General features: G+C 45.8%; 11 non-coding genes across 11 annotated transcripts; 7 read left to right on the plus strand and 4 right to left on the minus strand.

The window, feature by feature from the left end:
• The first annotated feature begins 6,098 nt into the window (after positions 1-6,098).
• On the plus strand, positions 6,099-6,172 carry TRNAT-AGU (transfer RNA threonine (anticodon AGU)). The gene has a single exon. It is a non-coding gene; the product is annotated as a tRNA-Thr (tRNA).
• A 2,278-nt stretch (positions 6,173-8,450) lies between these two features.
• TRNAV-UAC (transfer RNA valine (anticodon UAC)) lies at positions 8,451-8,523 on the plus strand. Its single transcript has one exon. It is a non-coding gene; the product is annotated as a tRNA-Val (tRNA).
• A 3,248-nt stretch (positions 8,524-11,771) lies between these two features.
• On the plus strand, positions 11,772-11,844 carry TRNAR-ACG (transfer RNA arginine (anticodon ACG)). Its single transcript has one exon. It is a non-coding gene; the product is annotated as a tRNA-Arg (tRNA).
• Positions 11,845-12,575: 731 nt separating this feature from the next.
• On the minus strand, positions 12,576-12,649 carry TRNAI-AAU (transfer RNA isoleucine (anticodon AAU)). Its single transcript has one exon. It is a non-coding gene; the product is annotated as a tRNA-Ile (tRNA).
• A 1,055-nt stretch (positions 12,650-13,704) lies between these two features.
• Positions 13,705-13,777, plus strand: TRNAV-CAC (transfer RNA valine (anticodon CAC)). Its single transcript has one exon. It is a non-coding gene; the product is annotated as a tRNA-Val (tRNA).
• Positions 13,778-14,322: 545 nt separating this feature from the next.
• TRNAI-AAU (transfer RNA isoleucine (anticodon AAU)) lies at positions 14,323-14,396 on the plus strand. Its single transcript has one exon. It is a non-coding gene; the product is annotated as a tRNA-Ile (tRNA).
• Positions 14,397-16,873: 2,477 nt separating this feature from the next.
• TRNAM-CAU (transfer RNA methionine (anticodon CAU)) lies at positions 16,874-16,945 on the plus strand. Its single transcript has one exon. It is a non-coding gene; the product is annotated as a tRNA-Met (tRNA).
• A 3,309-nt stretch (positions 16,946-20,254) lies between these two features.
• TRNAS-GCU (transfer RNA serine (anticodon GCU)) lies at positions 20,255-20,336 on the plus strand. The gene has a single exon. It is a non-coding gene; the product is annotated as a tRNA-Ser (tRNA).
• Positions 20,337-21,760: 1,424 nt separating this feature from the next.
• On the minus strand, positions 21,761-21,832 carry TRNAM-CAU (transfer RNA methionine (anticodon CAU)). Its single transcript has one exon. It is a non-coding gene; the product is annotated as a tRNA-Met (tRNA).
• Positions 21,833-24,308: 2,476 nt separating this feature from the next.
• Positions 24,309-24,382, minus strand: TRNAI-AAU (transfer RNA isoleucine (anticodon AAU)). The gene has a single exon. It is a non-coding gene; the product is annotated as a tRNA-Ile (tRNA).
• Positions 24,383-24,927: 545 nt separating this feature from the next.
• TRNAV-CAC (transfer RNA valine (anticodon CAC)) lies at positions 24,928-25,000 on the minus strand. Its single transcript has one exon. It is a non-coding gene; the product is annotated as a tRNA-Val (tRNA).
• Positions 25,001-25,729: the final 729 nt, after the last annotated feature.

Consider the following 25,729-nt stretch of genomic DNA (forward strand, 5'->3'; position numbering starts at 1 on the left):
CCTCTACCTCACATTTCTCCCAGATAGGGTGGGTAGGGCAGGAAAACTCTTGGGCCTGAGAACAAAGGGAGAAAGGGAGGAAGAGCAGATACCTAAGCTGACCTCTGTACTGTAACCAATGGGAGGTCTATGAGTAGCTATGGCATATTCCTTAGCACGCAGCATCCTGATGGAAAAAAAGAAAAGGCAAGAATGACTCCCTGCATACATCTATCTCCTGTTTTATGGATACCTTGGAAGAGACCTAACTGGAAAAATAAGCAATCTTAAGTTGGTTGATAAAATAAAAATAAATTGTTGAAATGAGTGTATGATACAGGAATTGCTATAAAACTCATATCTATTCAGAGGCAGAAGGATATTAAGAAACTTGCCCAAGCTCAACCAGTTAGTAAAGGTTAGATTTGGGATTTCAACCCTATTGGCTCCAAAGTGTGTGTTCGCTTCTCCCTCACTACAGCAAATCACCAAAGTCAGAACTCTAACCCAGGTATATATGACTCTAAATATCCATGCTGTTTCTTTTTTTCTTTTTCTTTTTTTTTTTTCATGCTGTTTCTATTTTGAAAGGCATTCCACAACCCAAGACTGCCATCTTACAGAGGGGGGCAAGAGGAAAAGTATTAGACAATTTCTACAGTCTTTACATGATAATTTAACATTTCTACAGTGATGACTATATACCTTGTATCGTGCTTTGCACCAGCCATTCAGAGGTGAAGGAAAACTTCTGCTTTGGAGATTACAATTTAGTGGGGAGACTGGTAAGTAAGCCAGTGATTCCACAACAAGCGACAGGTACTAAGGGAATGGAAGCAGGGCAGAAGGTCATCTTATCTAAGTCCTGAAACTTGAATTCTGTTTTACGGTGTGTGTTCTCCAGTTCTAGCAACTGGAGAAGGGTATTTCAGGCTAAAGACAAAACACGTGCACAGGAGGGTCTGGAAGACAGAATGCATCTATCTGGATCACTTTCAAGGAGTCAGACATGGTTTGGGAGAAGAAGGGGCAGGTCATGGATATGCTTATAAACCATGTCGTGCAATGTGCACAGCGTTCCAAATGCAATGGAGAGTCATGGAAAGATTTTAAGTAGGAAAGAGACAAGCTTGGGTTTAGATTGCTCTAGCTGTCATGTGAGGGAGGAGTCAAATGGGGACAGGCTGGAGGCTTGGAAATGTGTGGGAGGCTGCGGAGACACCAACAAAGATGAAAGATACAGTACATTCAAGCTAGGTAATTAATTACCTGGTTAACAGGGATTGTTAACCAGGTAGTTAACGGTGGGCGTGGGGAGGCAGTAGAGAGAGGAGGGATTAAGAAGCAGGACTTGGTGACAGGTTGCACCGTGTGGGCAGAGGAGATGGGCGGAATAAGGGTAAGGGGGAGTTGGAGAAGACCGACCCTTAGCCATCTGACTTGGAGGATGGAAAATGCGATTTTGGCAGAATACATGGAATTTTGTATAGACTGAGTGTGAAATGACTATGGAATATGAAGGAAATAGTTGTCATATTCAATCATCCATTCACTCAAAAACTACTGGGCGTCTGATACTGGTTACTAGGCACTCTTCTAATACTTGGGATGTTCTCAGTGACAGATAAAATTCCTGTTCTTGTGGAGTTTATGTTCTAGTAGGGGGTGTGATTAAAAAATAAACAATAAACATAATAAGAAATAACTACCATGTGAAAGAGATTGTAAACGGCATGGCAAAAATATAGAGCAGGCTAGGTGGATTAAGATGGCGCTACAGTTTCATCTGAGCTCTTATGAGAGGTTGACATCTGAGCAAAGACTTGAACTCCCTGAGAGACTTAGCCATGCCAGAGTATGAGGGAAGAGGATTCCAGGCAAAGAGAAAACCCGGTGGAAGTCCCCAGGAGTGAGATGTGGAACAAGTAGAGGCTTTGGGACAAATAAATGACATGACTCGACTCACTTTTAGGACTGTTCTGGCTGCTGGCTGAGCTGGGACGGTAGAGGAGTGAAAGAGGGGAGACTGGGAGGAGGGTTCTGCAGGAATCCAGGTGGGATTCAATGGTGGCCCAGACGAGGACGCTTACAACGCAAGCGGTGAGAAGTGGTCAGATTTCTATATATATTTAACCGATTTGCTCTTAAAGGGGTTGTGAGGTGTGAGAGGAAGAGAGGAATCCGGAATAAAGCAAAGGTTTTTGGTTAGAGCAAATGAATGTATGGAGTGTCTGGTGAGGGCTAGGGAAAGATTGGAGCATTGTCAATGTACCTTAGAATATCGAAATCTTGGGAAAAGGTGAGATCCCTTACGGGGAGGGTATAGAATATGAAAAAGAGGGCTAAATTCGTCGTTTTAGAACGGCAGGAAGCTAATGAAATTTTCAAGTGCAGTTGGTACTAGTAGCTAAACTCTTCAAAAAATAAAAGAGACTGCTTCATCTCATACAATTAACAAAAATGAATTCCAGATGGATTAAGGACTCGGATAGTATGAAATAAAATTATTTTAAAAATAATTTATTTTTATAAATTATTTTAAATAGGTAGGAGGAAGGAAGCCTCCCTCGGGGACTTTGAATCTGATCTTTTGGGGGGGCTCAGAGTCGTCAGTTGGAGAGAGGCCCCCAAGAAGTAGAGTTCAATTAGGCTAAATGTTTTGTCCTGTGAATGTTTTGTTCCTGTGAAACAGGAAGAATGTGGAGATTTAAAAAATTAACGTTACTTTTCGGTTGTTTCAGTTCTTTGTGTTCCCTTTCCTTCTCCTCCCTCACCGCCTTCCCCCGCCCCATCCCCCGTCCCGAGAATTTGAAGAAACCATTTTGTTTCCCTTTTATTTAATTGCCTACAGATACCAGCGACCAGTTTGTTGGCAAGCTACCTCAGTTGGTTAGAGCGTGGTGCTAATAACGCTAAGTTCGCGCGTTCGATCCCCGTACAGGCCAATTTGTACGACAAGGCTTTCCTCTTACATTTCTACACAGATGACAGTTCTTCCAGTCTCAGGTCCACTGCGATGTCACAATTAATGTCAGGGAGACAGACGAACCTCGCGCTGAGAACTTAAAAAAAATTTAAACACACATCTTTGATTTTCCCCAAGGTTGAAGTCCTCCTTTGAATCCCATCAACAGGGTGAAAGGATAGTAGTGAGTGACTAGCAAGGGAAATAGAGCCGCTTTGGGCATATTATTTTTCCACTGGGTCACTGATTCTTGCAAAGAAACTGACCCTATTGGATTATTTTCATCCGAAAATAAACTGGGAAACCATCCACACTTTCTACACTTCCACACTTGGATCTTAACTAGTTCAGCGAAAGGTGAAACAAGATTTTTTTATATAATGTGTGGGGAAAAGAGAATTATTAATATCAACACAGTAGGAAAGAAACAGCTTTGCCAATTGTCTCTTTATAACAGGGAAAGAGCTCCCGATGACCAACGCTGGAACAGTTTGGATAACAGAGAGTGTGGTTTTGGATTATAATCCAAAGTATACAATACATATTCATGAGTCCATACTGATATAAATAAATCAATCAAAGAATACAGGAGAAGGGAAACCTTTTCCTTACAGAAGAATTCCGACTAATATAAGTAAATACTACCCCCCCACCCCCACCCCCGCAGGAGATGAAGCTTAATCCCCTCCCTTCCGGAATATGGGCCATACTGAGTGACTACCTTCTGAACAGTAGAGTAGGAAGTAGGAAAAAAATAGGAACTTCACAAGGGAGAAAAATGGCAAACACTACCTTAAAAATGATCAAGGTCAGCGTCACCAATGGTAAGCTATGCTCCTATCATGTCACATCTGTTATGATGCGATGGGACACGTACTTTATCTTTGTGGTCTCCCACAAAAACCTATAACCCCAAACCAATCATGTAAAAAATATCAGACAAACCCAGATTGGAAAACAGTCAAGTATGCTACAGAAATACTTCATCAACACTGAGAAACCATCACAGACTAGAGGAGGCTGAATACAATGTAGGATCCTGGAAACAAAAGAGACATTAGTGTAAAAACTAGTGTGATATAGTCAAAGTCAGGAATTTAGTTATTAATAAAGTACCCACGTTGGTTTCTTAGTTTTAACAAAGGTACCATGATAATGGAAGAAGCTAATATTAAGGGAAACTAGGTAATGGGTATAAGGCAATTCTCTGTATTGTCTTTGCAACTTTTCTAAAATTATTCCAAAATAAAAATTTAATTTTAAAAATTACAATAAGAAACATGTCTCTTTGCCACCACTGAAGTCAGTGTTGAGGCAAACGCCTGGTTGACATTAGTTCCGTGATAGGTAGTTGTTCAAAGCTGAAGGAATGTGATATTGATGTCTTATTTTGGTGAGGGATGTGGCAGAGATATTTCTATGGTTATCTGTGCTAGATGATGTATACTTGTCCTGCCAGATCCTCTCCTAGAGTCCCATTCGCACACTGAAATGCAAACCAGACCAATGAGATTTGTCTTTAGCCAGTAAAAGACATCTGAAATGGAGCCATCTGGTTTATGTTGAACTTGAAGTTCGGTGGGTTTCTCTCACAAAGTTTCACATCACACCCAAAGTGTTTTCTTTCCTATCTTGGGCCTAAAATGTTTCCATTTGGGCCAATAAACATCTAAACCACTTCTCTTTGTTACATCCTGCCCCACAAAACTGGGTTTATCTATCACACCGTGACCCCATTATAAAATCCAAGTTTTTCAGAAAGAGCAGTGGCCAGTTCAATGTTCTTTGGTGGATTCTTCACAGAGCTCAGACTTCTCCCAGGTAGTATTAATCACGCCTTCTTTTTTGTTCTTCAAGACTTCATAGATTACTTTAATGCTGGGTGGATTTGTGTGTGTGTGTGTGTGTGTGTGTGTGTGTGTGTGTGTGTGTGTGTTTTAAGTTTTAGGCATCTCTGATGTGCATAAATGCAGGTGGTTCCTAATTTAACTTAGTCTTCCCATTAATACACATAATACCTGATACTTAAAATACAATAGGAGAGGTGTATTGCATTGGGCAGAAAATTTTAAATCTTACAGATTTGATTACAACGAAGAAGTTCTTCAAATAGAAATGAGTGGAAAATGTGACCTACCTTTACAGAAGTACTTGAGCAGCTAGAGCTGTTGAAATAAACAGCAAAAGGAAACAAATTGCCTGCTATTGCAAGAGATACAGGCAGTTTCCTTACACTATTCTCTATCAGCTCAGGAAGCAATGTTGTGTACCTGGCCTAGATATAACACGCTTGTAGAAGTCTTATAGATTGAGGCTAGTCATAACCTACACAATCTGCCTGCACTCCCCAAAGAATCTGAGTAAATGAACACAAGAAATAGAGATTTTACATTATTTTCTCAAGGTCACAAATATAATGACAGGTTTGGAACAAAGAACCAATGGAGCCTGACATCACAGTTTGTGCTCTGAAGCATCATTCCATACTGCCTCTCATTCTCAAAGGAGAGGACAACTCTCTGATATTTATGCATTGATTGTTTATTTCAGGAACTAGGACCAGTTAAGAACTTTATGACATTTTTAAGTAAGACATGTCTACCTAAGTTTTATATTGTCTATATCTCTGTTTCAAACATCGTTCTTAACATGCATGCATCTGCTGAATTCTTACCTTCTTTTTTCCTTTTGCTTGCCTTTACCTGCCACATAGCTCCAAAATCAATATTGGGAAGCACATTTCTCTTTTGTAAGATATTGCTTTTTCACAGTAAGAGTAGCAGATGGTGTGGTGAAGTCCTTCAAAGTGCTCCAGTTCATGTTATGTTTCAAGACCGATAAGCACCATCATTTCCCAGTTGCAGACTTGAAACTGAGAAATATCTCCTATAACGAAGCTGTAAAAGCTCCTAGAAGTGAAATGGTTTGGCTACGTATTTCAAGGGTCCAGAGGCTCAGAAAGTTTTGCTTGTCTTGACACAGCATGTAAACTTCTGTGCATATTTCAGGCGAGAGAAAGTAAAAGAACTTGATACAAATTCTAAGAAGTAGTCCCAAGACTATCATTAATCAAAAATTCTTGAGAAATGCATTGGGGAAACAAGAAAGTGACATCGGCTTCAAATACTATAAGAATCAGCACCGTGTTATGGTTGGCTCCGTGGCTTAGTTGGTGAAAGCGCCTGTCTAGTAAACAGGAGATCCTGGGTTCGAGTCCCAGTGGGGCCTTAGGTGGCAACGTTTTAAACATGGCAAACAAAAATTGGAATTAACTGGAGTTTACATGCCTTGAAGTCCTAGGAGGAAATGGGGACAGCAATAGTCCCCTTGCTTAAAAAATAAATATAATATCAACAACTCTCCCAAGAGCGTTGAAAGGTGCTAAGAACCCAGAATACTTGCCCTGAAATCATGAGATGAAGATTGGAATTGCCTAGAGGGGTTGCTTCTTGCTCTTTCCTTTACCTTTCAGATCAGGTGTCAGACATTGCCAGTTCGGTTTTGTGTGATCTCTTCAATTATTTTTGCCTCCTAGAACTTTTAACACAACGCAGACGTTTGTTTTTCTTGATTGATTCATTGAACGGTCAACCTCTCCCCTCAGATCCTCCCAATTTTGCGCCAGAGAGCTTTTTGGCACATTAAATAGCGCCTTAGAGCCATGCTTCTCAAAATTTTGTGAGCATGTGAATGACCTGGTGTGGTCCACTACAATGAGGGTGTTAGATTACTACATCTGCAACAGGGCCTGAAAGTCACCATTTCTACAGTCTCCCAGATGAGTGACGTCTACACTACTGTTACGTGGACCATACAGTGTGAGGCAAGGCTACTGAATTAGTGATCTAGTTTCGATGGGTGTGCTTTCAAGTTCTGCACTTTCATTTGTTTACAGCTATTTTCCACACCGATTACTGAGTCTGGAGTTGTTTTTACTCATTTGCCTTTAGTCAAATCTAATCCAAAACAAATAAAAGAACAAGGGGAAAATTCTAATATAAATTAGAGTAGTGTAAATCAAGTAGTGTTATGACCGTTTCCTCTTTTCTTTTTAGTCTATTTTTACTGGAGTATATAGTTGCTTTACAATGTTGTGTCTGTTTCCGCTGTACAGCTAAGTGAATCAGTTATACGTACACATGTATCCCCTCTTTTTTAGATTTCCTTCCCATTTAGGTCACCACAAGCACTGAGTAGAGTTCCCTGTGCTATGTGGTAGGTTCTCATTAGTTACCTCTTTTATACATAGCCGTGTATATAGGTCAATCCCAATCTCCCAATTCATCTCACTCCCCCTTCCCCCCTTGGTATCCATCACTTTGTTCCCTACATCTTTGTCTCTATTTCTGCCTTGCAAATAAGTTCATCTGTACCAGAAAATGAGTGATCATTTATCTCTGTGGTTTCATTTGGCAATTTTAAAAATAATTAACTGATTTCGTGCAATCTTATTATAATACTCAGTGCATGTGCCCTTTGCTACCTCAGGCTTGCATACTTTTTCAGGACATCTGGTAGGGTCAGGATTGGCCACGTTGGGGGCCACTCACTGACTGCTTTACGATAAACTTCTAATCAAATTATTGGAAAATAATAAATCATCATTTATGCTGCCAACTCGATATCAGGGAAAAAACGGACTCCAATCTTGCTAGCTGGGAAATACTGTCTCTCTTCTCTGTTTCCTGCAACCCTGTGACCAATCCAAGTTTGAGTTGTTGAGAGCAGGAGTTTGCAGCTTTGCTCTTTGTCAGACGTGCTGTTGCAGAGCTGTCCTATGACGAATTTCTCACAGAGAATTCGAGGAAAGGCCATGGTTTTGCTGCTGAGCACCTTCCTGATCCTTGAGGTAAAAGCTGGGAAGTGGACAAACACAGTGACGAAGGTCAGGTGAAGTGAGAAGAAAAATAAAAAGTATAGGCCAGTACGCCAGCTTTTGCACAGATTGACGTCGCTCAGAGCACAGGCGTTCCAGGCCAGTGTGAGTGACACTGGATAAGAAGTTGACTGACGACTCCCACCTCAACCTACTCGGCACAAAGTCCGGTCCCAGGAATTCCCAAACACCACTCCTTTTGTCACTTCCTCCTGGGGCACAGCCCACCCCGCCCCCGCTCAGCAGTCTCCTCCGGACAAGCATGCCCTCTCGGAAGTTTGGGGGTCTTCAGGGCTCTGTGTGTTATGTCCTGGGTCCTACGATGAGCAAGAGACATGGAAATGAAAGTCACAAGGTACTATCGGGTAGTTCCTTGTAATCACATGCTCTAGGAGCCTGAGGTTACCCTGCCTGATGTTGGGGAAGGAATTTGGACTCTGCTTTTGAGTTACGTTTGGTTATGAGTCGTAGAGTTCCTATATTCTTATTTTAACACGTTTTTAAAAAGGAGGGAAAGCGAAGTGAGTGAGTGATAATACACTAAAAGAGAAATACTCAAAAATATTAGACTTGGGGAGCACCAAGGAAATGTCGTTCTATTGGACTTGTAAAATCCCACGTGCGTGTGACGTTTCCGTGGTGTAGTGGTCAGCACGTTCGCCTTACACGCGAAAGGTCCCCGGTTCGAAACCGGGCGGAAACAGTTATTTGCCTACGCTTTTGCCACTTTACCCACAAGTACGACTACTTCCTTACTACCTTGCTGCCCTCTCTAAGGTGCCCGACCTCAAAACAAAGGGTTTCCAACCTATCCTCACAGCAGCAGTGCTCACACCTACATCTTGTTAAAGTACTTACTGCATTTTAACATTTCTGTAGGTTCCTCGGACTCCAACACCTTTTACAATGTGTGAATTATGAGTATGTCCTTCCAGTCTGTGCCTAGTGTTTTTCTCTGCGAACGGACTCTTGAGGAAAAACGTGTTCAGTTTTTTGTTTTTTTTGTTTGTTTGTTTGTTTGGTTTTTTTTTTTGCGGGGGTTGGTGGTGGTGGTGGTGGTACAGTGTAGCAATCTTTTTTGTATGCTTAGTGCTTATTAGGTCCTGTCTAACATATAGTTGCTCATCTCAAAGGCATGGAGTATTTTGCTAGATTTTCTTCAACAGACTTTACCGTTTTCACTTTCACTGTATAGGCAAATGAGTTGAAATGCAAGCAAATGGCCAGGAAGCAGCTGAGGTATGCTTACCGCAATTAGAAATGAATAAGTGAATGAATGCCATCAGACAAACAAGGATGTAAATCAAACAAACGAAAAACAAAAGGTGATGTTTCCAGATGTCTTCCATCTCTGGCATTTTCTTTTATCCTTGCCAGAAATATTTTCAGAAACCTTCAATATAAATTTTGTGTGTGGAGAAGGTGGAGAGCAATGGAGGAGGGGGTGGAGGAAATGAATCAGAAACGTTTCCCGTCCCCAGAAACTACACGGAGATTTTGTGCCCGGCAGAGGCCGTTGCTTAACCTCACTGTCCTTTCCTTTCTCTCCTAGTTCCCGGGGTCCGCGTTCATACCCCCGTCAATACCCTCGGCGACTCGGCCTGCAGTCCTCCTTGATCCGGGTCTCTCTGCTCAGGTGTTTCCACAACGCGGTCAAGGCCAAGCCGCCCCTTCTCCGGAAGCCCAGGCTGCGCGCCGGGATCCGTAGGCCGACCCGCCTCAGCCACCTAGGCTTGCCTGGGAGGGGTGGCCGCTGGCTGCCACGAGTTGTCCTTTGGGCGCAGAGACCTGTCGCTTACGTGGGTTCAAAAAGCAGTTGCATTTAGGCACAGAACAGTCCCGGCCGGGCTCGGAAAGGGGTTAGGGTGGGTTTACCGGCGTGTGTGTTTAGAGACAAGTCTGTGGGACAGACGTACGCGGAATGGGGCGCGGGGGCCCTCGCAGGCAGGGTATCGAGGCCGGCAGGGGCTCCTCTCGGACACTTCCGGGGCTCGGCATCCCGCTCAACTCAAGGTGCCTGCCCGGCGGGCGGAGATGGTCCGCGTTGCCACCAGGAAGCCCGCCTCTTCCCGGAGTCAGGACCATGAACAGCGCACTCTGGATTTGCCGGGCTGTGTGAGGGATTTCTCAGAAGAGAGAAAGGGCAGGGGGAAATGTTCTGATAGTATATTGAGCTGATGGTGTGTGTGTTCTAGGCACCGATTTTTTTTTATTTACAAAAACACGTGAAGTACCGCATACAGTATTTCTACTTGATGGTTACGGAAGAAATGTTCACATATTAAGGTGTGGGGAAGTCATTATGGCTTACATATGATTTAACTAAAACTTAACCCTGACTAGAGCAGCCTGTTTTGCGACCTATTAAACATACCTTTTACATCTGCTTTAACCATTAAAAACAAACAAACAAACATACCGTTTCAGCTGCTTTAACCATTTAACTTTTACCATTACCAGAAGTAAAAATGTCTGTTTTAAAGATGAAGATTAAACGCCTCCCTTCCTGGGACGCCAGTGCCACTAGTACTTCCTCTTTACAGGGACCCTGGCTCTTGTCCCTCGTGGACTAAGGGGAGTCACATGATCTGAATGCCTGGGAGTTTTCTCAAATGTTTGGGGGAATTTTAGCTGGCTTTTGCTTAGATTAGGTCCGACTAGATCTCAGATTCTGTGAACTTTGAGAGGACAAAAGTATGACAGACAGAAAGCAGTGTTTCTAAAAGAGTTGCCTATCACCTAAACATCTGATGGCTATTTTATGATGTGGCCCTGAAGATTATGGCCTGAAATCCTCTCCATGGCCACTCCTATGTCTTCAGCTTCATTTCGTACCTCACTGCCCCCTCTCTCCCGACCACACTGTCCTACCTGCCAGCAGTCCCTCTTGTTTCCCAGGGATGTGTGCACATATCATTCGTTCTGCCCCCAATACTTCTGTATACCTAGCGAACATCTCCTCAACCTTGAAACTTGACCTCCACCATTACTCCTTCAGATAAAACTTTCTAAGTAAATCTTCACATTTCTGTTAGCACTGTACACCTCTCTTTTATCGCAAAAGCCAGTTAGGTGAACGATGGCAAAGCTGGGATGAGAAGGCACTGCACTCCGGATTCCAAGTTTGTGCCGTCAAGAACATTGCCATACCGTGTCTCTCTCTCAACATCCAAGATCCTTCTCTCGAGGCAGTTGTACATTTTGAGGCGTCTCTTTTGTCCAATTTGAAAACTAAAATAAACATACAACCAAATTGTCTAAAAAGAGCATGTCTGTCTGTTTGAAATGTATGTGGTATTAAATCAGTTCCTAAATTCCCACATTCTATGTCAAATTTGGTTTCTGGAATGTGTGTACCTTTACTGAATGACTGAATTCTTGCCTCTTTTTGCCTTTACCGTTGACTTTTGCATGCCTTTATCCGATGCATGGTTTATCACAGAGTTTGCCCATGATTCTCCCTCTTAGTGAGGCTTACTCTTTTCACAGTAAGAGGAAAAGATGTGATTCTTCCAGCCGAATGCATTTCCAAACCAAATAAATGTGCACTATTTTGTAACACTTAATTAAAGAGAATACAGGGCAGTCATTAGTCATCCGCGCACACATCATCAGGGTCCAATAGAAGTACATAAGAATATATGACGCGGGTGGAAGCATGGCAGATTAACAGATTGATTGCAAAAATTAGCAAAGAGCACTCGCAGGCGAAAACTTGCTTTCAGGGAATGGCATTCTTGCTATCACGTATGGAATGTTCTAAGGGTTACAATTCTTATGATTTTAAATATGGAAATTGAAAACAACGTTGTATTATATACACTCACCGCAAATTACATGAATCTGTCGGAGTCAACGGTTTTGCGGTTATTTCTATCCTCATTCCGGAACCAGCGACTTCGGAGGTTTCATTTAATTAAGTAGGCATACTCAAGCGCTCGTCTTGCGTGGGGGCCAGTGGCGCAATGGATAACGCGTCTGACTACGGATCAGAAGAGTCTAGGTTCGACTCCTGGCTGGCTCGGGACCCTTTTGACACCCAATCGCCTTGCAATTGACACGCCCACCAAGTCTTCAAACTTTCTCGGATCACAGTGACGTGCTGGGAAAAGCTCCCTCACCTTCCTTCTTGTTGCCCCACAGGGCAATCAATCCCGCCTCTTGCGCAACTCGGAAGGACCCTTCAAAGGCGATCACAGGAACGTTCACAATCTAACGTTTCCTGGTTTCAATCTCATACCGCAAATATGGACAAAGGTTCAATCTCACACGGCAAATATGGACAAAGGATCACACAGAGACACCTATACACAGATTCAAATCAAAGAGGCTTTAAGAAAAAGGAAGAGGAGGAGGAAGAACAAGAAGAAAGAAAGAAACAACGTGGATCTACGAGTGTCTTCACCAATATCAGCCTCACTAAATTACCCCTCAACCCCTTCCGGATAGAAAGACAAGAGGCTTTGACTGAGGTAATGGTAAATCCAGAAAGACCCGGCTTGTGCGGACCGGATATCGGAGCTGGTCCTGACCACCGCGCGCTCAACATTCCAGGACGCACTTTGCTTCCCAGCACCGCGACTTCCAGAAGAGCGCTGGTTCGACAGTTCCAAAACGGGGGTGGGGGGAGGGGTGTACCGTGAGTGACGTGTTGATTTTTTTTTTTTTTTTTCCTTTGCTTTTTTAAGTAACCTGTGCCTTCCAAGTACTCAGAGACGTGTAACCACCTTGGATGGTAAGGAGTAAAAGCACCCGTGGCCCGTACGGGGATCGAACCCGCGACCTCGGCGTTATTAGCACCGCGCTCTAACCAACTGAGCTAACCGGCCACGCCGCAACAGCCCCTTTCACTTAAAACTTTTAACCACCATTTCCCGCAGTACCTATTCGGGCAAAGACAAACGTTTACTTTTCACGGTCCTCGGATACCTAGCTGCTCCATGTGTAACCCACCAAAGATCTGCTGTGCCCTCTACACAGAAAGCCAAACTCGGACAGCAGCGCTTTGTCCAAAAGGAAGCCTTGGGTTGCACGGCGCCGAGCAAGGGACTGCGAGACAAGTCTCACGTCCGCTCCGCCTTCGTCTTTGAGATACGGCTGTTTTTAAAGGGGAAGAACAAAGAAACTGGCATTGACCACCGACTTCTGACATTTCGGAATCATTGCTTCAGGAGTCAGGGTGTTTCCGGTTTACCGTTCTCTGGCCAGGGGGTCCACGGCTCCGGGATCTCTTAGCTCAACTTGCCCTGCAGAAACAAACTGACTTTGGACGTTAGTGATGATATCCATAACAGCAATTTTACTACATTAACGATGTTATCAACAACAGCAATTTTAGTCTGACTCTGGTTGATTAGTGCTCAACTGGCACAGAATTGAGGTCAGAGGGGACAAGAAAGGACGGCCTGGCAGACCAGTGGGCATTTCCCCCTCTCCGTCCCTCGGTTTCTGTCGGTCAAACACTGCTCCGGCACAGAATGGGCAGCTGCCAGAGTTCAAGGGCACCGAATCCCGGCTACTTTTCTGCGATCATGTTCTGGCACCTAAGAGATGGTGATCACAGAACTTCCTAAGGTCACATAACCCACATAGGACAGAATCGAGCAATTTTCAGAAATCTGCTGTACCCGGACGCTGCCTAAAATGTCTGTCCTGCCTTTGGAAAGGACTCCTTCGCTTAAGGGTAGTATTTGCCTGGTGTGACTCCTTGACTTTAGTATTATTGGTTTTAATACAAAAGCGCAGTGACCCCGATCATTTCCTGGAAGAGAGAAGCAATTCAACGTGGCCGAACCTGGGCTAGCCAGAAAGTCTCTTCTCTCTTAGACACACCAGCGCGGGGATGGGAGGTGGGGGGAAATAAGCACGCGTAGAGGGAAGCGCAGTTTCCGTAGTGTAGTGGTTATCACGTTCGCCTCACACGCGAAAGGTCCCCGGTTCGAGACCGGGCGGAAACATCTCACCTCTGCGGAGTTTGCTTTTTGAAGCATCCTCCTGAACCTCTCAGGAACCTCCCGAGTAAACCAGGTAGGTGAGGCGGCTCCCGAACGCCGACCAAGTCTCACCCGGAAACCTGGGGGACTCCGCGAGCATCGACAATCGGACCCGTCGGAATATCCTTCAGGCACCATATTCCATCTTGTATGACAGAGCCTGCACTCACTCCTAGTTCAGGGGCTGATTGCCAGTCATTTACACAACAGCACATACTTCCATGGATTCCCCCGGCCGTTGGCCGCAGCTTCCTCCAAAAACGTCGGCTTCCTCTTTCACGTCCAGGAGTACGACTGAAAACCAGTGTGCCTTCTTTCCGTTTGCTTTTCTTTCAAGAGAAAGCGTCTCATTCTGTTTATTTTGGGTGGAAAGCAACAACAGCAACCAAATTCTCCTGAGAGAAGCTACACTTGGAACTTAACCTTTTAAAGGGGTTGGGGGATGGGGGCGGGGAGGGAGAGAGGGCGCAAGAGGAGCGAAAGAGGAGGACAAGGTGTAGGTGCTCGCTGGCCGGTTAGCTCAGTTGGTTAGAGCGTGGTGCTAATAACGCCAAGGTCGCGGGTTCGATCCCCGTACGGGCCAGTCTCTTCGATCACCTCCGCAGGGACCCTCAGCTCCCTAACCCTCGTGGGAAGAAACTTGCTTCTCCACACCTGCGGAGAGTGTGGAGTCCTCTCTGTAGTAACACGTTCCAAGCCCACGGTCCCTCGCGTACCTTTTATCCACTCCTTACCCAACTCGGCTCTCGGCCTACTACAACTTCAACATTCTTCCCGGCGGGCAGTGTTCTCTTTCCTCCGGGACCAGTGGCTGAGGACAGAGAGAAGTGCAGGGCCAGAGGACACAAGAGTGGGAGCTCGACCTAACACGAAAAATCGGCGGGAAAAAGTGGAAAAGATCACTGGCAACCTTTTGTTACAAGCTTATTCGCTTTTAAATTCTCTTTCCAAACTAGTTGCGCAATCAACGTCCTTTCTCAAATCCTCAAGAGATACAAAGGAAATAGGCGCTCTTCAAAGGTCGTTCTTTCCACGTCCCTGACGACCCTTTCAGAGGAACTGACAGCCGAGATTGCCCTGTGAGGAAGGACCACGCCAGGTGCACTGGTTCAAGATACTTCCTCTTCCCTCCATGTCGGCAGCACTTTGAACACTTTGAGCAAAAAACACAAAACACAGACTTTTCTTTTCTTTCTTTTCTTTTAAGGACAGGAATCGAATCTGGATTCCTTAGACAGACGTGCATCTCATATCGTTGCTTCTGACTCGAAAGGACAGTTCAGTATCATGGTAACTTCTCTGATCTTTGTGGGAAGTCCTTCCCCAGACTTGTACAGTTTCCCTACCTGCGTGCGCTGACCAGTGCTAAGCTCCACGTGGAGTGCTTTCTGGAGGTTTCTCTTCTCACGGCTCTCTCCTTTCCGGTACTCTGTGCTGCCAGCTTTAGCTGCCTTGGTCTCCTGGACTATCCGCCCCATCACTTCAACTCAGGGAGTTCACCAGCCTCCGCCTGGGTTTCTGTTCCACGCACTGGGGCCTGGAAACTCTCTCAAGGCAGTAAGGACTAGGCTGCAATCCTAGATCTCACCTCATCCCCAGAAAAATCGCTCATTCCTTTCTTTCTGTCAGGGAGTACCATCCTTCTTTGCCTGATGTTTGATGTCTTGAAAACTGTTTCGTCTATTTTGTCAGGTTTTGCTTCTTTCAAGCAGGAGGGTGTATCTGATCCTTGAGATTTCGTCTTAACTGGAAACAGGACTTTCTGCCCTTTGGAAGACGAAGGGGCAAAGCTGAGGCCTCTCCGGTGTGTGCTGCGGGTTGCAGGCTCCGAGTGAGCAGAGCGGGGCGGGCTGCTTAGCGCAGCGGCCTGTCTCAGGGCAGTTGGCATTGCCTACCTGGGAAACGTGGGGCCTCGTGTTGCGTGTGGCAAGCAGTGTGCACAGGTATTGCACTGGGGCTCCAGGCTGCAACTGGGCCAACCTGTCTGGAGGGCTCAGGCTACAGGCCTCAGCGCCGGTCAGATGGTCTCCTCTGGTGTGTGAGTGTGATGTGTGTGTGTGTTGGTGGGCGGCGGGGGGGGGGGGCGGGTTTGGGCCAGGGCTGTTTGCGGGAGAGGAGGGCTCTTGTGTGAGAGCAGGGCTGAGTCCAGGAGTGCTGAGGGGCCGATGCCGCCAAAACGGGCATTCGAATCTCTGTCCAGCTGGCAGGCCGAAGGTGGGAGTTTTCTGATGAGGGGGTGGGAGCCTTGGAGGGTGTGGGATCCGGGCACTCTTTGCTTATCGCCGCGCCGCTGTCGCCCGTGGGGCATCGGGACACCTATGTGCTCCGTCAGTGCCTCACCGTGGGTGAATTACGGTCGTCCTCTTGGTGGCCTGGTGATGACTGCCACTTCCTTAGCACAGCCTCAGAGGCTGAGACTGGATGAATCAGTGGGAACCGCCCAGCACCTGAGTCCACCGGGATGGCCCCGCTCCGTCCTTCCTTCCCTTGCTGCCTCTAGTCCGCTTTCTCTCTCTCTCTCTCCCCACACACACCCCCGTCTCTCCTTTCCATTAGGTTACTACTTCTCTGTGGTACCCTTTTCCCAATATTTTATTGAAGTATATTTTTAAATGAAAAGAGTTTCTGTGTAGTTTGAGCTGATAAACTTTACCGATGTATCCTACTCCCATGTGACCACCACCCAGATGGAGACCGAGAGCATTCCCATTAGTCCAGAAAATCGCCTTATGCCCGCTTACCAGTCAATATTGCATCCTGCAAGCTAATCGCTGTCTGATTTCTAGCACCAGACAGTTTGCCTGCTCTTGAACTTCATAGAAGTGGAATCATATAGCATATCCTACTGTGAGGCATTTTGGGGGTCCAGCGTGATATTTTTGAGAGTGATCTGAGTCCTTACACGTGCAAGAAGTCACAGAACTTTGTTCCTCTTATTGCTGGGAAGTTTATTCTTTCGATTTTATAAACAAACCAAAATGTATCTGTATATACAAGGACACATGACATAGCTCATGATGTTCATAGTGGGAAAAAAGGAGCTCCGTGGGGCGGCCTGTCAGCAGAGTGGCGCAGCGGGAGCGTGCTGGGCCCATAACCCAGAGGTCGATGGATCGAAACCATCCTCTGCTAAGCTTCTTTCTTCTAATGCCCAGTTCTTTTCTCCTAGATCGCAGGCACAACATAGCACGAAGAAATGTCGTCAACTTACAGATGCACCTTCTTCTTCCACCACCTCTAGAATCCATTGCCACCCCCTACCTAATCACTGTAAACCAGTTAGCGTTTTCCTTTCCCCTCCTTTTCCTTTCCTTTCCTTTTCTTTTTTTCTTTTTTCTTTTGCCTGTTGGGTGGGGGCGGGGGGGACGGGAGTGGGGAACACAATCCACCCTCCTCACTCATTTCAAAAGAGAGGCGAATCTCTAGCCCTTCTCACTCGAGCATAGTTTTAAAAATTACCGTTCATTTCCAATGGATCAGTATCATTTCTTCCAGGAAATAAAATACACACTTCACTCCAGTTACGGTTTTATATTTTCTTTACACTCGAAAGAAAACATTTTTTCTTGATTTCTGCCCGATGACTATGTTGCATTTTTACTTGGGCTCGAGTCTCCTACCCTTTGTCGCCTCTTTTTTCACTCCTACGCATGATTTTATCAAATTTAGATCAAGTTAATGCGAATGTCTTGTGAATCCTTTTTGAAAGCAATACATGTTGCAATTACCATGAAGACACCATTCGCGTGCACTCTATGGGAAAAACAGAAGCAAAGGAGTTAAATGTGAAATGGCGGGAGAAAATCAAATGAATGTGTTAAAATAAAAAGATCTGTGCATCACTATCTAACTGTCAAGCTCGGGGCGGGGGGGGGCGGGACACACACACGGAAGTCTTAGGGAAAAATTTTTTTTTCCGTTTTCTGAGGAAAACTTTTTAGTGAAAGTACTCTTTAATGAGTCCTTACATCATGACAAGGAAGTATAAATTCCTCCAAACAGGAAGCACCCTAGGTAATGAGAATTTTAAAAAATCAAATGGAAAAATAGAAAGAAGGTGAAGATGGGGGTAGAGGGACCTCTTCTCTTCCTTTACTTGTTGCTTTGAAGGTGTTCTTATTTGGACGTCCACTAAACCAACACTCTTCAACTTATTTTGCCTGCTTACCCTCTAAATTGTTCAGAGGAGGGAATAGCCAGGTTCTGACCAAAACTCTGGGTCCTTTGGCTCTGCAACTTGTGCCACCTTGTTGTGATGGAAGGGAGGGTTTACGCCTTCAAGACACCTTTCCTAGGGGTCCCCAAGAGGTCGAGGCCACATCACTTCCATGTGTGAGATGTGATGAGATAAGCAGTAAATCACACTCTAAGAGTAGAGAGCAATTGCGCTCAGCCAGCCAAGCAAGAACACTCGAGTGTCTGGGAAGGACGTGAAATACCTGACCAAAGCGAGTGGGAGGTGGGAGGAACTGAAGCAGGAATCCTGCACGCGCTGCTTTTGGCGTTTGCACCAGGACATTTTCTTGTTCTGGAAAAGCGAGCAAATGAAGTGAATTATAGACTTCGTCCCTGTTGACCGCGGAATTTACTCCACGCGACCCAGACATTTCCTAGCGAGGGTTCCCTGAGGACTTTGCTGCGCGCGCTGCTCCTGGGTTTTCTCTGCGGTTCCTGGTCTGGCCCAGAGCTCGGACCCTCTTCTGCCTGTTCGGAAAGAGTGGTCGTCCTAGGAATTGCTGGGGTCGTTTAGTTTTGAAGAGAGCCCGGGATGGAAGAGGCGAGGAGAAAAGAAATGTGAACAGGAAAACTCAGCTCTAGTGTTTAAGGAAGATGGGAAAAGCGAGAGCACTGTACCCCAGAGCAACTCAGCTACAGCGTTGCTACTCTGGAGATGGCCAGATCCAGTAGGAGACAGTGAAACATTTTCCTAAAATGTATCTTCCTGATCGCGCGCTGGCTCCCGATGGATGTGAATGGATTCTACTTTCACATTCCCTTGCAAATCATGCCACTCTATTACTTTTTATACAACATTTTACTGTGGCACGTTAATTCAGGGGTAAAAATATTCCCTGTTGACAAAAAAAAAAAAAAAAAAGGGAATATTGGTATCTCCAAAGTCTCACCTGTAAACAAGACACAGGGCTGCGTCTCCTTTGTGTATTTTATACAATTTCACAGAGGAGAAAGTGAAAAATTCTTCATCTACTTCCAATTACGAACACTACAGTTTTAACGAAAGGGACCATACATATATATCACAGAAAGTTAGTGCTTTAATATTTTTACACTTCTTCAGACTTGTAAAAAAAATTTTCTCCTTGACTCTGTCAAATAGAAATCCATATTTTGTAAAAATAATTTTTATGTAGTGACTAGACCCCTGCTCACTATCACTCCTACTTATTGCCACCGTTCGTTAAATTTAGATGAACAGTGGAAATATATTGAAGATTCTACTTTGAATAATGCACCTTAAATAATCATAAAGCACCTTTTGTAAGCCACACACTTATTCAAAACTAATGGTCTTTCTTGCTAATTTTCACCGAATTCTTCTTATTCCAGCCATAAGAAGTTTTCATCCACAAACGCATGAATTGATGGGAAAAAATATTCTCTGCCTTTTTAAAAGATGTCTTATCAATGCAATTCTACTTGACATATGTAACAACTTCCTTATCAAAATTAGCTATTAATATTTTTACTGAATGTTCTTACTAAATGTGAAGGTAATTCAAGTCAGAAAAAAACACTTAAACACAGATTTATAGTCACTGGAAATAACTGAAATTTAGATTCCAGTTAATGTAAATAAATACGTTCTATTGCATAGTGGCATGATTGGGTAATTGAGCATAAAAATACATAGTATTAGGGTAAAATTCTGTGGCAGAAATGGAATGAGAATATGTTTGTGAGATAAAACATATTCTCGAAATTTTTTCAACTGTAAAACATCAGTAAGAAGGGCTTTTCCACAGAGGATGAGGGGTGGGGGGGGGGGGGGAGAGGAAGGGAAGAGGGAGAGGAAGGGAAGAGGGAGAGGAAGGAGACGAGGAGGAGAGCTGTAAGGCCCAAACTGAGATCTGAGGAACGCGTAGAGAATGAAGACAGGTGAAGTGAGGGCAGAGGTGGGGACTAGAGTGCTGCCAGTGAAGAATGAGAAGATTATGGAGCTTGGGGAGAATAGAAAAAATTTTGTCTTGACTGGAAGGCAATGTGAGTACTGAGGAGGGATGACAATTAAGGCTAGAGACATGAGCAGGTTAAAAGATTATCGAAGTGTGAAAGGCTCCCAGGAGGAAGGGGGAAAGAACTGGTTCTGTGTGAAAATTCTCTTAAAATGACTGCACTTTGAAGAATGGTGCTGTACAGAAAGATGAAAAACTAAGGTTTGCCAAAAGCAAGGATTTTTAAAAGTATTTAAAGGTGCTGTGGGACGAGGTGGCCGAGTGGTTAAGGTGATGGACTGCTAATCCATTGTGCTCTGCACGCATGGGTTCGAATCCCATCCTCGTCGACTTTTCCAGTGGTGGGGACTGTGACATCTGCTCTTTTATCTATCTTGACAAAAGAATTGTGCATTGCACAAGTTTCCTGCTTCAGTTCCTCCCACCTCCCACTCGCTTTGGTCAGGTATTTCACGTCCTTCCCAGACACTCGAGTGTTCTTGCTTGGCTGGCTGAGCGCAATTGCTCTCTACTCTTAGAGTGTGATTTACTGCTTATCTCATCACATCTCACACATGGAAGTGATGTGGCCTCGACCTCTTGGGGACCCCTAGGAAAGGTGTCTTGAAGGCGTAAACCCTCCCTTCCATCACAACAAGGTGGCACAAGTTGCAGAGCCAAAGGACCCAGAGTTTTGGTCAGAACCTGGCTATTCCCTCCTCTGAACAATTTAGAGGGTAAGCAGGCAAAATAAGTTGAAGAGTGTTGGTTTAGTGGACGTCCAAATAAGAACACCTTCAAAGCAACAAGTAAAGGAAGAGAAGAGGTCCCTCTACCCCCATCTTCACCTTCTTTCTATTTTTCCATTTGATTTTTTAAAATTCTCATTACCTAGGGTGCTTCCTGTTTGGAGGAATTTATACTTCCTTGTCATGATGTAAGGACTCATTAAAGAGTACTTTCACTAAAAAGTTTTCCTCAGAAAACGGAAAAAAAAATTTTTCCCTAAGACTTCCGTGTGTGTGTCCCGCCCCACCCCCGCCCCGAGCTTGACAGTTAGATAGTGATGCACAGATCTTTTTATTTTAACACATTCATTTGATTTTCTCCCGCCATTTCACATTTAACTCCTTTGCTTCTGTTTTTCCCATAGAGTGCACGCGAATGGTGTCTTCATGGTAATTGCAACATGTATTGCTTTCAAAAAGGATTCACAAGACATTCGCATTAACTTGATCTAAATTTGATAAAATCATGCGTAGGAGTGAAAAAAGAGGCGACAAAGGGTAGGAGACTCGAGCCCAAGTAAAAATGCAACATAGTCATCGGGCAGAAATCAAGAAAAAATGTTTTCTTTCGAGTGTAAAGAAAATATAAAACCGTAACTGGAGTGAAGTGTGTATTTTATTTCCTGGAAGAAATGATACTGATCCATTGGAAATGAACGGTAATTTTTAAAACTATGCTCGAGTGAGAAGGGCTAGAGATTCGCCTCTCTTTTGAAATGAGTGAGGAGGGTGGATTGTGTTCCCCACTCCCGTCCCCCCCGCCCCCACCCAACAGGCAAAAGAAAAAAGAAAAAAAGAAAAGGAAAGGAAAGGAAAAGGAGGGGAAAGGAAAACGCTAACTGGTTTACAGTGATTAGGTAGGGGGTGGCAATGGATTCTAGAGGTGGTGGAAGAAGAAGGTGCATCTGTAAGTTGACGACATTTCTTCGTGCTATGTTGTGCCTGCGATCTAGGAGAAAAGAACTGGGCATTAGAAGAAAGAAGCTTAGCAGAGGATGGTTTCGATCCATCGACCTCTGGGTTATGGGCCCAGCACGCTCCCGCTGCGCCACTCTGCTGACAGGCCGCCCCACGGAGCTCCTTTTTTCCCACTATGAACATCATGAGCTATGTCATGTGTCCTTGTATATACAGATACATTTTGGTTTGTTTATAAAATCGAAAGAATAAACTTCCCAGCAATAAGAGGAACAAAGTTCTGTGACTTCTTGCACGTGTAAGGACTCAGATCACTCTCAAAAATATCACGCTGGACCCCCAAAATGCCTCACAGTAGGATATGCTATATGATTCCACTTCTATGAAGTTCAAGAGCAGGCAAACTGTCTGGTGCTAGAAATCAGACAGCGATTAGCTTGCAGGATGCAATATTGACTGGTAAGCGGGCATAAGGCGATTTTCTGGACTAATGGGAATGCTCTCGGTCTCCATCTGGGTGGTGGTCACATGGGAGTAGGATACATCGGTAAAGTTTATCAGCTCAAACTACACAGAAACTCTTTTCATTTAAAAATATACTTCAATAAAATATTGGGAAAAGGGTACCACAGAGAAGTAGTAACCTAATGGAAAGGAGAGACGGGGGTGTGTGTGGGGAGAGAGAGAGAGAGAAAGCGGACTAGAGGCAGCAAGGGAAGGAAGGACGGAGCGGGGCCATCCCGGTGGACTCAGGTGCTGGGCGGTTCCCACTGATTCATCCAGTCTCAGCCTCTGAGGCTGTGCTAAGGAAGTGGCAGTCATCACCAGGCCACCAAGAGGACGACCGTAATTCACCCACGGTGAGGCACTGACGGAGCACATAGGTGTCCCGATGCCCCACGGGCGACAGCGGCGCGGCGATAAGCAAAGAGTGCCCGGATCCCACACCCTCCAAGGCTCCCACCCCCTCATCAGAAAACTCCCACCTTCGGCCTGCCAGCTGGACAGAGATTCGAATGCCCGTTTTGGCGGCATCGGCCCCTCAGCACTCCTGGACTCAGCCCTGCTCTCACACAAGAGCCCTCCTCTCCCGCAAACAGCCCTGGCCCAAACCCGCCCCCCCCCCCGCCGCCCACCAACACACACACACATCACACTCACACACCAGAGGAGACCATCTGACCGGCGCTGAGGCCTGTAGCCTGAGCCCTCCAGACAGGTTGGCCCAGTTGCAGCCTGGAGCCCCAGTGCAATACCTGTGCACACTGCTTGCCACACGCAACACGAGGCCCCACGTTTCCCAGGTAGGCAATGCCAACTGCCCTGAGACAGGCCGCTGCGCTAAGCAGCCCGCCCCGCTCTGCTCACTCGGAGCCTGCAACCCGCAGCACACACCGGAGAGGCCTCAGCTTTGCCCCTTCGTCTTCCAAAGGGCAGAAAGTCCTGTTTCCAGTTAAGACGAAATCTCAAGGATCAGATACACCCTCCTGCTTGAAAGAAGCAAAACCTGACAAAATAGACGAAACAGTTTTCAAGACATCAAACATCAGGCAAAGAAGGATGGTACTCCCTGACAGAAAGAAAGGAATGAGCGATTTTTCTGGGGATGAGGTGAGATCTAGGATTGCAGCCTAGTCCTTACTGCCTTGAGAGAGTTTCCAGGCCCCAGTGCGTGGAACAGAAACCCAGGCGGAGGCTGGTGAACTCCCTGAGTTGAAGTGATGGGGCGGATAGTCCAGGAGACCAAGGCAGCTAAAGCTGGCAGCACAGAGTACCGGAAAGGAGAGAGCCGTGAGAAGAGAAACCTCCAGAAAGCACTCCACGTGGAGCTTAGCACTGGTCAGCGCACGCAGGTAGGGAAACTGTACAAGTCTGGGGAAGGACTTCCCACAAAGATCAGAGAAGTTACCATGATACTGAACTGTCCTTTCGAGTCAGAAGCAACGATATGAGATGCACGTCTGTCTAAGGAATCCAGATTCGATTCCTGTCCTTAAAAGAAAAGAAAGAAAAGAAAAGTCTGTGTTTTGTGTTTTTTGCTCAAAGTGTTCAAAGTGCTGCCGACATGGAGGGAAGAGGAAGTATCTTGAACCAGTGCACCTGGCGTGGTCCTTCCTCACAGGGCAATCTCGGCTGTCAGTTCCTCTGAAAGGGTCGTCAGGGACGTGGAAAGAACGACCTTTGAAGAGCGCCTATTTCCTTTGTATCTCTTGAGGATTTGAGAAAGGACGTTGATTGCGCAACTAGTTTGGAAAGAGAATTTAAAAGCGAATAAGCTTGTAACAAAAGGTTGCCAGTGATCTTTTCCACTTTTTCCCGCCGATTTTTCGTGTTAGGTCGAGCTCCTACTCTTGTGTCCTCTGGCCCTGCACTTCTCTCTGTCCTCAGCCACTGGTCCCGGAGGAAAGAGAACACTGCCCGCCGGGAAGAATGTTGAAGTTGTAGTAGGCCGAGAGCCGAGTTGGGTAAGGAGTGGATAAAAGGTACGCGAGGGACCGTGGGCTTGGAACGTGTTACTACAGAGAGGACTCCACACTCTCCGCAGGTGTGGAGAAGCAAGTTTCTTCCCACGAGGGTTAGGGAGCTGAGGGTCCCTGCGGAGGTGATCGAAGAGACTGGCCCGTACGGGGATCGAACCCGCGACCTTGGCGTTATTAGCACCACGCTCTAACCAACTGAGCTAACCGGCCAGCGAGCACCTACACCTTGTCCTCCTCTTTCGCTCCTCTTGCGCCCTCTCTCCCTCCCCGCCCCCATCCCCCAACCCCTTTAAAAGGTTAAGTTCCAAGTGTAGCTTCTCTCAGGAGAATTTGGTTGCTGTTGTTGCTTTCCACCCAAAATAAACAGAATGAGACGCTTTCTCTTGAAAGAAAAGCAAACGGAAAGAAGGCACACTGGTTTTCAGTCGTACTCCTGGACGTGAAAGAGGAAGCCGACGTTTTTGGAGGAAGCTGCGGCCAACGGCCGGGGGAATCCATGGAAGTATGTGCTGTTGTGTAAATGACTGGCAATCAGCCCCTGAACTAGGAGTGAGTGCAGGCTCTGTCATACAAGATGGAATATGGTGCCTGAAGGATATTCCGACGGGTCCGATTGTCGATGCTCGCGGAGTCCCCCAGGTTTCCGGGTGAGACTTGGTCGGCGTTCGGGAGCCGCCTCACCTACCTGGTTTACTCGGGAGGTTCCTGAGAGGTTCAGGAGGATGCTTCAAAAAGCAAACTCCGCAGAGGTGAGATGTTTCCGCCCGGTCTCGAACCGGGGACCTTTCGCGTGTGAGGCGAACGTGATAACCACTACACTACGGAAACTGCGCTTCCCTCTACGCGTGCTTATTTCCCCCCACCTCCCATCCCCGCGCTGGTGTGTCTAAGAGAGAAGAGACTTTCTGGCTAGCCCAGGTTCGGCCACGTTGAATTGCTTCTCTCTTCCAGGAAATGATCGGGGTCACTGCGCTTTTGTATTAAAACCAATAATACTAAAGTCAAGGAGTCACACCAGGCAAATACTACCCTTAAGCGAAGGAGTCCTTTCCAAAGGCAGGACAGACATTTTAGGCAGCGTCCGGGTACAGCAGATTTCTGAAAATTGCTCGATTCTGTCCTATGTGGGTTATGTGACCTTAGGAAGTTCTGTGATCACCATCTCTTAGGTGCCAGAACATGATCGCAGAAAAGTAGCCGGGATTCGGTGCCCTTGAACTCTGGCAGCTGCCCATTCTGTGCCGGAGCAGTGTTTGACCGACAGAAACCGAGGGACGGAGAGGGGGAAATGCCCACTGGTCTGCCAGGCCGTCCTTTCTTGTCCCCTCTGACCTCAATTCTGTGCCAGTTGAGCACTAATCAACCAGAGTCAGACTAAAATTGCTGTTGTTGATAACATCGTTAATGTAGTAAAATTGCTGTTATGGATATCATCACTAACGTCCAAAGTCAGTTTGTTTCTGCAGGGCAAGTTGAGCTAAGAGATCCCGGAGCCGTGGACCCCCTGGCCAGAGAACGGTAAACCGGAAACACCCTGACTCCTGAAGCAATGATTCC

This window comes from Mesoplodon densirostris, chromosome 10 (genome assembly GCF_025265405.1).
Source record: "Mesoplodon densirostris isolate mMesDen1 chromosome 10, mMesDen1 primary haplotype, whole genome shotgun sequence".
NCBI lineage: Eukaryota > Metazoa > Chordata > Mammalia > Artiodactyla > Ziphiidae > Mesoplodon > Mesoplodon densirostris.